Source organism: Canis lupus, chromosome 21 (genome assembly GCF_048164855.1).
Source record: "Canis lupus baileyi chromosome 21, mCanLup2.hap1, whole genome shotgun sequence".
Lineage (NCBI taxonomy): Eukaryota > Metazoa > Chordata > Mammalia > Carnivora > Canidae > Canis > Canis lupus.
In genome coordinates, this window is record NC_132858.1 from 44772701 (window position 1) to 44785025 (window position 12325).

General features: G+C 37.9%; 1 long non-coding RNA gene across 1 annotated transcript in view; it reads left to right on the forward strand.

Moving 5' to 3' along the window:
* Positions 1 to 10848, forward strand: part of LOC140613126 (uncharacterized) — a 28464-nt gene extending 17616 nt beyond the window's left edge. The window contains exons 4-5 of the long non-coding RNA XR_012014260.1: positions 8469 to 8569; positions 10405 to 10848. This is a non-coding gene — a long non-coding RNA (uncharacterized lncRNA). The remainder of the gene's footprint in view (positions 1 to 8468; positions 8570 to 10404) is intronic.
* Positions 10849 to 12325: the final 1477 nt, after the last annotated feature.

Here is a 12325-nt window from a genome sequence, read left to right on the forward strand (position 1 = left end):
CCAGAAGACCAGCTAGACGGACTGACAACTTCCAGGGGAAGCCAAGGGACTTAAAGTACACAGAATCAGAAGATACTCCCCGTGGTTCTTTTTTTTTTTTTTTTTTGTTTTTTGATTTGTTTCCTTCCCCTACCCCCTTTTTTTCTCCTTTCTTTTTCTTTCTCTTTTTCTTCTTTTTTTTTTTTTCGTTTTTTTTCTTCCTTTTTTTTTCTCTTTCTCTTTTCTTTCCTTCTTTCTCTCCTCTCTTTTTCTCCTTTTCCCAATACAACTTGCTTTTGGCCACTCTGCACTGAGCAAAATGACTAGAAGGAAAACCTCACCTCAAAAGAAAGAATCAGAAACAGTCCTCTCTCCCACAGAGTTACAAAATCTGGATTACAATTCAATGTCAGAAAGCCAATTCACAAGCACTATTATACAGCTACTGGTGGCTCTAGAAAAAAGCATAAAGGACTCAAGAGACTTCATGACTGCAGAATTTAGAGCTAATCAGGCAGAAATTAAAAATCAATTGAATGAGATGCAATCCAAACTAGAAGTCCTAACGACGAGGGTTAACGAGGTGGAAGAACGAGTGAGTAACATAGAAGACAAGTTGATAGCAAAGAGGGAAACTGAGGAAAAAAGAGACAAACAATTAAAAGACCATGAAGATAGATTAAGGGAAATAAACGACAGCCTGAGGAAGAAAAACCTACGTTTAATTGGTGTTCCCGAGGGTGCCGAAAGGGACAGAGGGCCAGAATATGTATTTGAACAAATTCTAGCTGAAAACTTTCCTAATCTGGGAAGGGAAACAGGCATTCAGATCCAGGAAATAGAGAGATCACCCCCTAAAATCAATAAAAACCGTTCAACACCTTGACATTTAATAGTGAAGCTTGCAAATTCCAAAGATAAAGAGAAGATCCTTAAAGCAGCAAGAGACAAGAAATCCCTGACTTTTATGGGGAGGAGTATTAGGGTAACAGCAGACCTCTCCACAGAGACCTGGCAGGCCAGAAAGGGCTGGCAGGATATATTCAGGGTCCTAAATGAGAAGAACATGCAACCAAGAATCCTTTATCCAGCAAGGCTCTCATTCAAAATGGAAGGAGAGATAAAGAGCTTCCGAGACAGGCAGCAACTAAAAGAATATGTGACCTCCAAACCAGCTCTGCAAGAAATTTTAAGGGGGACTCTTAAAATTCCCCTTTAAGAAGAAGTTCAGTGGAACATTCCACAAAAACAAGGACTAAATAGATATCATGATGACACTAAACTCATATCTCTCAATAGTAACTCTGAATGTGAACGGGCTTAATGACCCCATCAAAAGGCACAGGGTTTCAGACTGGATAAAAAAGCAGGACCCATCTATTTGCTGTCTACAAGAGACTCATTTTAGACAGAAGGACACCTACAGCCTGAAAATAAAAGGTTGGAGAACCATTTACCATTCGAATGGTCCTCAAAAGAAAGCAGGGGTAGCCATCCTTATATCAGATAAACTAAAATTTACCCCAAAGACTGTAGTGAGAGATGAAGAGGGACACTATATCATACTTAAAGGATCTATTCAACAAGAGGACTTAACAATCCTCAATATATATGCCCCGAATGTGGGAGCTGCCAAATATATAAATCAATTATTAACCAAAGTAAAGAAATACTTAGATAATAATACACTTATACTTGGTGACTTCAATCTAGCTCTTTCTATTGCTTTCTAGCTCTTTCTATTGCTCAGAAAAGGCATCAAAGGAAAAGCTCTTGTATTCTCACAAACACCAGACCTGCTCCATTGGTAATTTGGGATTGTATTTCTAAAGAAGGAAACTCTTCAGTAACCAAAAATGCAAACATGTCAACAGAAATATATTTGAGAAATGTGAACAATGTTCTTCATCTTAATGACTTTTTATAACTTAACAACATGATTCTTTACCACATGATGCAAAATGAGAAAATAATTTGTGTGGTGACATATTATTCCTGGAATGAAGGAATAGATTTGTAGAAATCTATCTTCCATGAAATAATAGATTCCTATTTAACCAAAAATTTGAAAAAAAAATCCAGTTCTTTGATATGTTGAAAGAAAAAGCTTCTTGGAAGCTCTCTCTTGGATCTTGAATATTGTTTACCTTTGCTATTAGGTTAGAACCTTTAACATAGTTATTTTGAATTCCTTAATAGTTCCAACATCTTTGTCATGTCTCTATCTGGTTCTGGTGATTACTTTGTGTCCTCAGACTGCACTTCTTTTTGACCTACTGTATGCTTCTGAAATTTTTGGTTGGAACCTGGACATGTTGTCTTGTATAGTAGATATTGAGGTTAATATATTTTGTGCTTGAAATGAGCACACTTTTCCTGCTAGGCCTTGAGCATGGGAGTTTGTGTTAACTAGTTAGAAGTTAGACTGGATTTGAAGCTTGTAGTTGCTAAGTTATCAGGGTTGAAATTTATTGTTTTCAGAGTTCAGACACTTAAATATTTCCTAGTTGTAACTTTTCTTTCTCTCTTTACTTGTCTTTGAGTCTTCGCTTTGTACTCTTCCTCAGAGAAAGTCTTTTTTTTTTTTTTTTGAGAAAGGCTGTCTTTTGAAGCTCTATGAGGTCTATTCTACTTTTAGTTTTACTCAAGGTTTTATAGCATGGGAGTGAAAGGTCAGGAGATGCTCTCTGATATTTTTATTAAGTCTCAATTTTAACCAGGTACAGCGAAACTAGGTCTTAAGGATGTGGCCTTCACAGATATTCCTGCCTTTTTTTCCAGAGGTAGAAAATTTTAAAATTTAAATCCTGTCTCCCTCCCTCAACCACAATAAGTAAGCACCTACTTCAGATTGTGGTTTGATGCTCATCCTTCTGCAGATGAATGTGTTATTTTTGAACATTTCTGGGGAACATTTTTTGTGGTCCTCTCCTTTGTCTTCCCTCAACTATAATGAGATTCCACCAGCACGTTCCCCTCCAGATAAGGTCACTTGTTTCCTACAGTGGTGATGGGGTAGGTGAGGTCTGGGTGGGTCTCAGCAGTAGTTGTTCCCCCTTTTATAACACCAACAGGGAAGCCTTTTCTGGATTTTTCCTGATCTTTTCTGCAAGAATTTTATGGAGATCCTGGAGAAGAAGCTTAAAAGGTGACAGGAAATACCTTACATATGGTCCCTCAGGTTTCACACTTTTCCAGCTCTTAATATTCCATTGGAAATTTACACTTTAATCTTGTGACCAGGTGTATGTGTTCCATAACATCTGTCCAAGGTTAGCAAATGCTCACTTACCGTTTCTCCCTGCAAGTGCCTGTGTGTCTACAATTATTGTTTAGGTAAAGTACCCTGAATCTCAGCTATTCAATTGATTCAAACAAAGTATTACATTTCAGGTTGTCCTGCTATTTGGGGTGTTGTTTAAGATGGGAGCCATGTTCTCTACACTTCTGAGCACATTGGGGTCCTTTTTCCTAGTTTTTGTTTGTTTGTTTGTGTAAATTGTTATTTACCTTAAAGTTCTGCTATCAAAAGAAGAGAAGTAAATTTGAGTTCTGCCCAAATTCCCAGTATAGCTCTTTGTAATTTTTAAACTGAGTTTCATTTGTTATTATTGAGTCTTGAGACTTCTCTCTGTATTGTGGAGCTCAGTATTTTCTCTGATATGTATTTGAACAATATTTTAGTTTAATCTGGCTTTTCTCTCCCTTTTCTATTTTCCTTCCATTTGCAGTCATGAGATAAACAGAAATTGTAAGTTTAAGGAAGTGCAAATCATCAAACATTTCCTTTAGGATTCTTACTTTTTGTGTCCTATGTAAGAAATCTTTGGCTAACCCAAGGTCACAAAGATTTTCTCCTGTATTTTCATCTATAAGTGTTATTGTTTTTGTTTTTACATTTAGTCCTGGAAACTGTTTTTAGTTAGTTTGTGTATGTGATGTTTGGTATGGATTGAGGTTTATTGTTTTTTTACATAGATGAACAATTGTCTCATACCCAGTTGTAGAAAAGTCTATTCTTTGTTCTTTGGATTTCCCTGGCATCTTCATTAGGAATTAGTTGACCACTTACGTGTTGCCCTATTTCTGGATTCTCTTCCTCTCATCTATGTGTCCATACTTTCACCAATATCCCACTGTCTTGACTATTGTAGCTTCCTAGTAAGTGTTTAACTTCTTTTCAAACCTGTTTTGGCAATGCTATGTTTTCCTCTTCCTATATAAATTTTGGAACCAGTTTGTTGATTTCTAAAAGTTCTTCTGGGATTTGGGTTGAGATTACATGGAATGCATTTATCACTATTGAGTCAATCTATGAACATGGTATATCTCTAGATTTATTTAGTTGTTCTTTGGCTTATGTCATTAAAGTTTCATTGATTTCGGGATACAAATCCTTCCCATTTTTGGTTAAATTTCACCTCTATGTATTATAGAGTTTTTTTTAATTGTTAGTGTTGTTTTTGTAAGTGATACTATTTATTAAATTTCATTTTCCAATTGTGAATAGCCAGCATACAAATTACAAGTGGCTTTACATATCACATTCTATTTACAGTGTATATTCCTCCATTAGGTGCATGTGCCATCATTTATTCAATCAAACTTGCTGTGTTATATCCAACATTTTGCAGTTACCCAGTGAATATCTTTGTGCCTATATATGCTCATAGTGTTGAAGCTGTGCCTTCAGAGTAATTTCAAAAAGTGTTTTTGCTAGGTTGAAAGGTAAATGCATATGAACTTTTGTTACCAAATTACCCCATGAAAGGGTTGTATTTTGCATCCCTACTAGCAATATGTTGTAAGACGCCAATTTTCTCCCACAGCCTCACCAACAGAATGTTTCACTTTTATTCATTCTCATGAATAGGAAATGGTATCTCTCTATAGTTTTAATAGACATCTATCTAATTAAAAGTGAAGTTGAGCATGTATTCATATATGTAAAAACTATTTTTATATTTCTCTTCACAAATTAGCTTTTTATGTTTTTTGCTATTTATCTATAGAAGGTTTTTAATGATTTTAATGATTTACTTCCATTTTTAAAATGTGTTCTTCTTTTTACCACAGTTGAACATTATGTGCTTTACACATTGCAAATATTTCCTCAAATATTATCATTTGTCTTTTGATTTAACTTATGCTGCTTTCTGCAAAGCAAGGTTTATTTTCACTTTCATGTAGTAAAATTTATCAATGTACTTTCTTATTGTATTTTGAATTTTAGTGATAATTATGAACTAATTCCTTTACTCATTCTGCATGGAAGGTGCAGCCAACATTTTTCTGTACAGGGCCAGATAACTAATATTTTACTTAGGTTGTTTGGCCCTAAGGTCTCTCTTGTGATTCATTACTTCCAGCATTCTAGCCCAAAAGCAGTCATTGACAGTTAGGAAATGCATAGGCATGGCTGTGTTCCAGGAATGTCGACAGCAGGTGTTCTACTGGAAATGTCTGAAAGGAAAAGTACTCTATTTTCACTTATTCTATTATTTAAATAAAAAATATGTTGTTATAATATGTTCAAATATGCCATAATAACTCATATATTCAAAGTATGCATAAAGAGAGTGAGCATTAGGCATGTTCCAAGCACTTGTAAGAAATTTATATGTATTCTATGAGTTCATCCTCTCACCAGTTCCTCCTGGTAAATATATTTATATTTTCCATTTTCCAGTGAGGAAATGGATTCAAAGACATGTTAAGCAATTCATTCAGAGGAAGACAGTTAATATGGGGGGGGGGGAGTGGATATGTAACAAAGGGTCAGTGAAAAACTCTGAGGAATAGGGAAATGTGAAATAAAAATAAGTGTCGCTCCACAGTATATTATTCTAGGGAAGCGATTGACAAATATCTTCTGTAGAGGGCGAAAAGATAAAAATTTTAGGCTTTGTGGGTCTCTGTTGCAAATATTCAGCTCCGCTATTGTAGCATAAGAGCAATTATAGATAATTTGTAAGCATATGGTCAAGGCCAAGTTTCAATAAAACCTTATTTACAAAACCAGGGGTTGCTGGGGATGGACATAATTAGCAGACCCCTGTTCCAAGGTAACTACTATTGCCAATGTGGTTAATTATAGTTTTTTAGTTTTGCTTTTTTCTGGAGATATAAGTAGTAATATTATTACATGGGAAAACATAAATACGTGACCATTTTACATGTCATCTATACACTTTTATTTTATTATTTGTTATGCAGTTATATTTTAAACTATTTTATAAAACATTTATTATTAAATGTAAAAATCCAAAAATACTGATGGCAAGAGTGCTAAAAATACTGACTCTATCTTTAGCCCTCCATCTTGATCAAGTCTTCTCTTGGGGCTACATGTTCTGGGCCCTTGGAGGTTAATATGCATCCCTTAGAATTGCCTATCAAAGTCTAGATTAGGGCAGATTTGGTTTGTCCTTCAATAATTTATAAATTTTACTTATAATTCTTCAAAAAAGACATGTTTCCTAACAGTTACAGAGGATCCTGTCACTCAAAGCCTCCTAGATAAGGTATCCCTTTCCCTATTGCTCATCAGTATTATGTTTCATGGTTAAATGTATATTGAATAGTCAGGGTGGCTCCATCTCCTGAGGTTAGTCCTCATGTGTCCACAGTAATCTGATTTTGCACAGTTATTTTAAGAATTAAATGAAATAATCTGTATAAAGTATTTAGCACAGAGACTGGGAGAAGCTTAATCCTTCTTTTCATTCACTTCTCTTTAAAGGGCTCTTATTCTCTGAAACTATATTCCATTCTGGGTCTTCTTAGGGGTGTTAGGGAGTGTTAGGGGCCAGGTGAGGCCAGGTTGACACTCATCCCTCAAGGTCTTCCCACTGGGGACCCAAATCAAGTAGGCGTCATAATGGACAAAGTGTGGGACACAAGATCCTGAGTTTGCCCCCGGGAAGGGGTTGACACTGCTGTGGGAGGAATTCATTCTGCTTTCCATGGCATCTCTGCACTTGATAAGGTCTCCTCATTCTTAAAATGATACAGAATGAAGGTGTTGTCATGATCTCAAGAACCAGGGTTAAATTGCCAGCATGGCAATTAAATGGTCAGATAAACATGTTACCAAAAGTACCAAATTTTTGAAGTAAAGGATTTATCTCATCCTTTGAAAGTGGATTCTAAATCTGTGGGAGAGAAGTTTTTACACTGTGTGTTTCCCTATTTCTTGAAAATTCACAACCATCCAGATGTTAATCACAGAATTCAATTATACATAATTATTTCTTGTTTTATTGATTTGTGATGGACATTGCCTTTCTTTTCTTTAGACATGTAGGGAGTGTGTATTATCTTTCTTTTAGCCATCTAATCCTTATTCAGGATCTTTATTTTTCTTTGTACAGCCTTGGAAAATAAAGTCTTAGAGGTATATATCTACCATTCTGGAGGCACTTCATTTGCTCAGGGGTCTGTTCCAATGGAGCAGTGGTTGTTTTGTCCCAGTATTGATCCTTGAATGTGGAGTCAGGTGCTCTTTCTACCTCTAGGACACAGGATTTATTCCTCGGTCTCTCCTATCCCTGAAATAGCTGATTGTTTACCTCAGGATTTAATGGTCACTAGATTCCTTCAGGATGGCCAGAGACACTAACAAAAGGCACCAATTTTTACATTTGACAGATCTTTGCATCTCTGAGGAATAGTATGCCTATGAGTAAAATCAGAAATAACCCAATAACAGGGAAATATTTATGTAAAATGTATACCCTTTCTGAACCATTCAAGTACTAAAAATATCTTCCTCTAAATTGAGTTAACAAACAAATGGAGTTTTCTCTGAACCATCCACCCTATATTTTCAGAGTTCCCAGACAAGTGAATTTCAAGGAAAACAGTATCAAAATTCTTATACATATGCCATCATTGCTGATATTATGTGGGATTCACTGTCTGAGCAGAGCTGATGATGTCTTCCTGCAAAGCTCAGGAAATACTGCCAAGGGAGAGAGGCTCAGGCTGGGTACACAGCTGTGGTTGCCCATGTTGAGAAGGATGTGAGTGGGTCAGACCTGAAGATGGTTCTTATGCAGCTTCTCTTGTCAACTCTGATGCTGTGGATCCTACTCCAGCAGGAACAGTAGTACATGGCCTCATCTTCTTCTTGTAAGAAATTTATTTTCAAAGTTGAAGTGGAAGTAAGAGCATTTTTACTTGCCTCAAGTTTGTTTTTCCTCCCATCTAAAGATGGGACTTTGCTAGCGCTTGTTTGGACCCATGTTAGATGTTCTATGTCCTGCTCTGGTTTCTGTCGGTACCAGTGTATCACTTTAGTGTTAAAGTTTTGAGCATGCAACTTGCATAATATGTTAATGCTCTTATATTTTGTTCCAGAAATTGATATTTGAGGTTGTTCCAACCTCACCTGCCCAAGACCAACTGCAAACAAAGAAGAGAAATTTCCATGAATAAATGATATGGGAAAAGATAACAATAAATAATTTCTCGAGTCTTTTCTGCAGACTGATGTGACTTAGAGACAACTCACAGGTCCAGAGGGAAGAGAAGATGACCGCTTCCAGCAGTGGCATCCTGTTGGCCTGGCTGGATCCCCAGACACAAGGTAAGAAGTGAGATCCCTTTAGCAGGACTTGTCAGATCAGTGGCAGGAGGGTGGGCTGGTTCAGGTTTCTCAGAAGAAGTGGTGGCTTAGTAAGCTCTCTGAAGTTCTTCATGATTTGTCACCGATATGAGCAATTTGGAGCTTCCTGTGCCCCATGAGTGCTGGGCAGATGAGGTAAGAGGGCTCCCATCAGGAAATCTGGAAAGAAATTCCTGGTATGAATGTGTCCTTCTGGCTTAGATAGGATGGTTCTCACACTCACTCAGCCATTCCCCCTGATATCCAAACTGCAAAAACTTGGCTCAGAAACATGAGGACCAGCCTGCTGGGTTTGGCCTTTATGTCTATGAATTGCTGTTGATCTAGGACTGGGATGTGACAGACAGGATTCAGAGTCCTTTTAAAAAAAAAAAAAGATTTTATTTATTTATTCATGAGAGACAGAGAGAGAGAGAGAGGAAGAGACACAGGCCGAGGGAGAAGCAGACTACACGCAGGGAGCCTGACGTGGAACTCCATCCCGGGTCTCCAGGATCAGGCCCTGGGCTGAAGGTGGTGCTAAATCGCTGAGCCACCTGGGCTGCCCAAGATGAATCTATCAATATAAGTGTGGAAGGCAGATTTTGTTGTCATGAAAGTGACAAGCATTTCTTTAGTTTCAATTATTTAATAAGAGTTTGAGATTTTTTTGAGCTCCCAAACAATTGCTTACGTAGTAAAGAACACTGAGAACACAGAATTCATTCATCAAAATACTGATTCATAATTCATTTATCTAGACATGGATCTCTTTTATATTATTTGTTTTATTTAACTTATGTATGGCTGACTAACTGAATAAGTCATCAAACACCAGAGAATCCATTATTTAATCTAAGAACAAAAGCATTTTAAATAATCCACAAGTTCCTTTCTTAGCTCATCAAACAGAAAAGCACAGACTTTAAATGATAATCTCTAAACAGTTATCGAGTTTCCTGTTTGTTATCAAAGCAATAGGGCACATCCTGTTCTGTTAGGGATATGACCTTGGTGGCTTTGTGGAAAGTGAAAAGAAACAAACTAGATTTAATCTCCCCCCTACGCCCTAAATTATTTTACTAATTTGGGGACAAACATAACCCACTTTTGTGACCATCTTCTTGATTTCTTCCTTTTGCTCCTCTACAAGAATCATCTACCTTTCTTTACCTTGCTCTGGACCTTAAGAGGCAGACCCTCATGGGCTGCATCTATGGTGTTCCTTATTTTCTGGGAGCTGCTTTGAAGCAGTCATTGGGAGCATCAGCAGGAGATTGGGAAGTGGAAGCAGATTCAGCTAAGGGGTCCCTCCCTGACAGTGGCTTTGGGTTGGCAGCATCAAACTGCATCCAACATATTGTGGCACCTACTCCAGAGCTGGAGGTTTATACTCAGAACTAAGAGGGGCCGGCCAGTGGGAGAGGTCATTCTCTTTCATACCAACTAACCCACTGAATGAATTTGTTTCTTTTCTCCCAGAGCTCTGTTTCCACAGGCTTGGAAATCTAATGCCCAAGAAGGAATGCTTATGTCAGGTGACATGGTGATGGTTTTAAACTTCAGCTTTGAATGGCCAAGATCTGCTGGCAATCAGAGCAAAGATGTCCATTAGTGGAATGCATGGGGGTTAGCCAAAGGGGCAGAGAGCAGTGTGGAGAAACCAGGAGTGTCCATCCTGGGTGGGAAGCAAGGTTTCGGAGAACCCAGCCTTTATGCCCCTCAGCATCCATGCTTGTCATTTGACTGGGAGAGAAATGTGTGCCCACAAAGAAAGGGACACACAGAGTACTAACTGAAATTTTATCTTTTGCCAGTCTCCAGGTGAAGATCACATGAAAATGATTTTCTAGCAACATTTCCCCAAATTAGGAGGTCACATATTCAGGCAATAAAGGTGCCAAACATCTTTGCTGAAGGAAACTGCCTGTGTGCAACACTGTGTGCAGTTCTGCTAGATGTGATCTCATTCCTGCATATGCATGGGGATGCAAGAGACATCTTGCAAGACATCAAGCAAGAAATTACAGTACTTTGTTAATAAGAAGATGGCATTTTGGTGCCACTCTCTTTAGGACTTTGTATCTATCCTACACAGAGGAAAAGACAGTCTGGTCAAGAAGCTACTCTGAGCTCTCCAAGAATAAACCTTGTCTCTAACTTGGCAGAGAGCAATGGGAATTGAGAGAAAATAAAATTTTGTTTTCTAAATGAAGCCAAGGTTTGAGAAGAGGGGAGAAAAGTGGTCAAGATAGAGCCAGTTACAGGAATTTAAAATAACAAATTTCACATGTGGTGTCTAAGTGCTGAGTAATATGCAGAGATTTTCAATATTAAGAATCATGTGAATTCTTTTAAAATAAATTTTAAAATAGGATTCAAATATAATACAAAATTTCTATGAGATAATTTAGGGAATATGGAAATGACATAAAATAAGCTATTCTGATCCCAGTGTACCTAGGTGACCTCTTCAAAGTTGTGCTCTTCCTCTGTCAGGCTGTGTCCCTGGGCAGGTTCTCGTGACTGAACACCCAACACAAAACAGTCAACATGGATTCCCAGATGTCCCAGGCAATTTTTAGAATTATGATTTTTACAAGGTGAGTCTGAGGTAATAGCCATGAATTTTTCCAAAATACTAGCATGTGCAGGCAGTTGATAATAGACCTATGAAAATACTGATATTTAAAATATTCTGAAACTTAAAAAAAAATAATAAAAAAATAAAATAAAATATTCTGAAACTTAATCAGCCTTAATTTGGTAACATAATATTGGTCATGTTGTTCAGAGTCACTGTGTCTTTAACCACATCAGAAATGAAGTAAAATGAGTTATGCCCAAATTATCAAAATATTTTTTTTAATTTTTATTTATTTATGATAGTCACACACACACAGAGAGAGAGAGAGAGAGAGAGAGAGAGAGAGACATAGGCAGAGGGAGAAGCAGGCTCCATGCACCGGGAGCCCGACGTGGGATTCGATCCCGGGTCTCCAGGATCGCGCCCTGGGCCAAAGGCAGGCGCTAAACCACTGCGCCACCCAGGGATCCCTATCAGAATATTTTGAGCTTCCATTATGCAAAATCCCCCACCATGAAGTAATGTAAGCCCTCAGTAAGATCAAAATATCAATCTCATTTCAACAGACACTAAGGGAGTCAACAACTGAACGTGGTGCTTTACATTCAAATAAGATGATTCCAGTGTTTTTATGAATCAGCAACTTAAATAACATTTGATTAGCACATGTTTACTTAGGACAGGTGGGCTGGGTGGCCTCTGGATGGTTTGCCTTTGGTGTGTGTGGCCAAAGTGTCCTTGGTGAAGCTCACCTTAGCCAAAATAGCCAAAAGGAGAAGGGCATGTGGAGGAAATGTCTCGAAAGTTGAACTTACACGGCCCCCCATAGGGTCGATTGCTCCATGCCCAAGATCACTGTACTTCCAGTTATGTGTAACTGAAAGGTACTATTGAATCATCTTGATAAATTATAATTTAATTGACATGAGCTGACTTCTCCTGAGAGTGTCTTCATATTTAGCTAGTTTCTCCCTAACTAAAGTGTAATAGTCAGGACTCAGAGTCACTGCTCTATGGAGTCAGGCCCTGAGAGGATGCCACAAGAGGAGAGGGTTTGCTTGTATTAGGTAATGGGGAAGACGGAATGGAGGAACATCCCCCAAACAGACCAACAAAGATTTCTGCGCCTCCACCTCTACCCCTTCCTCACA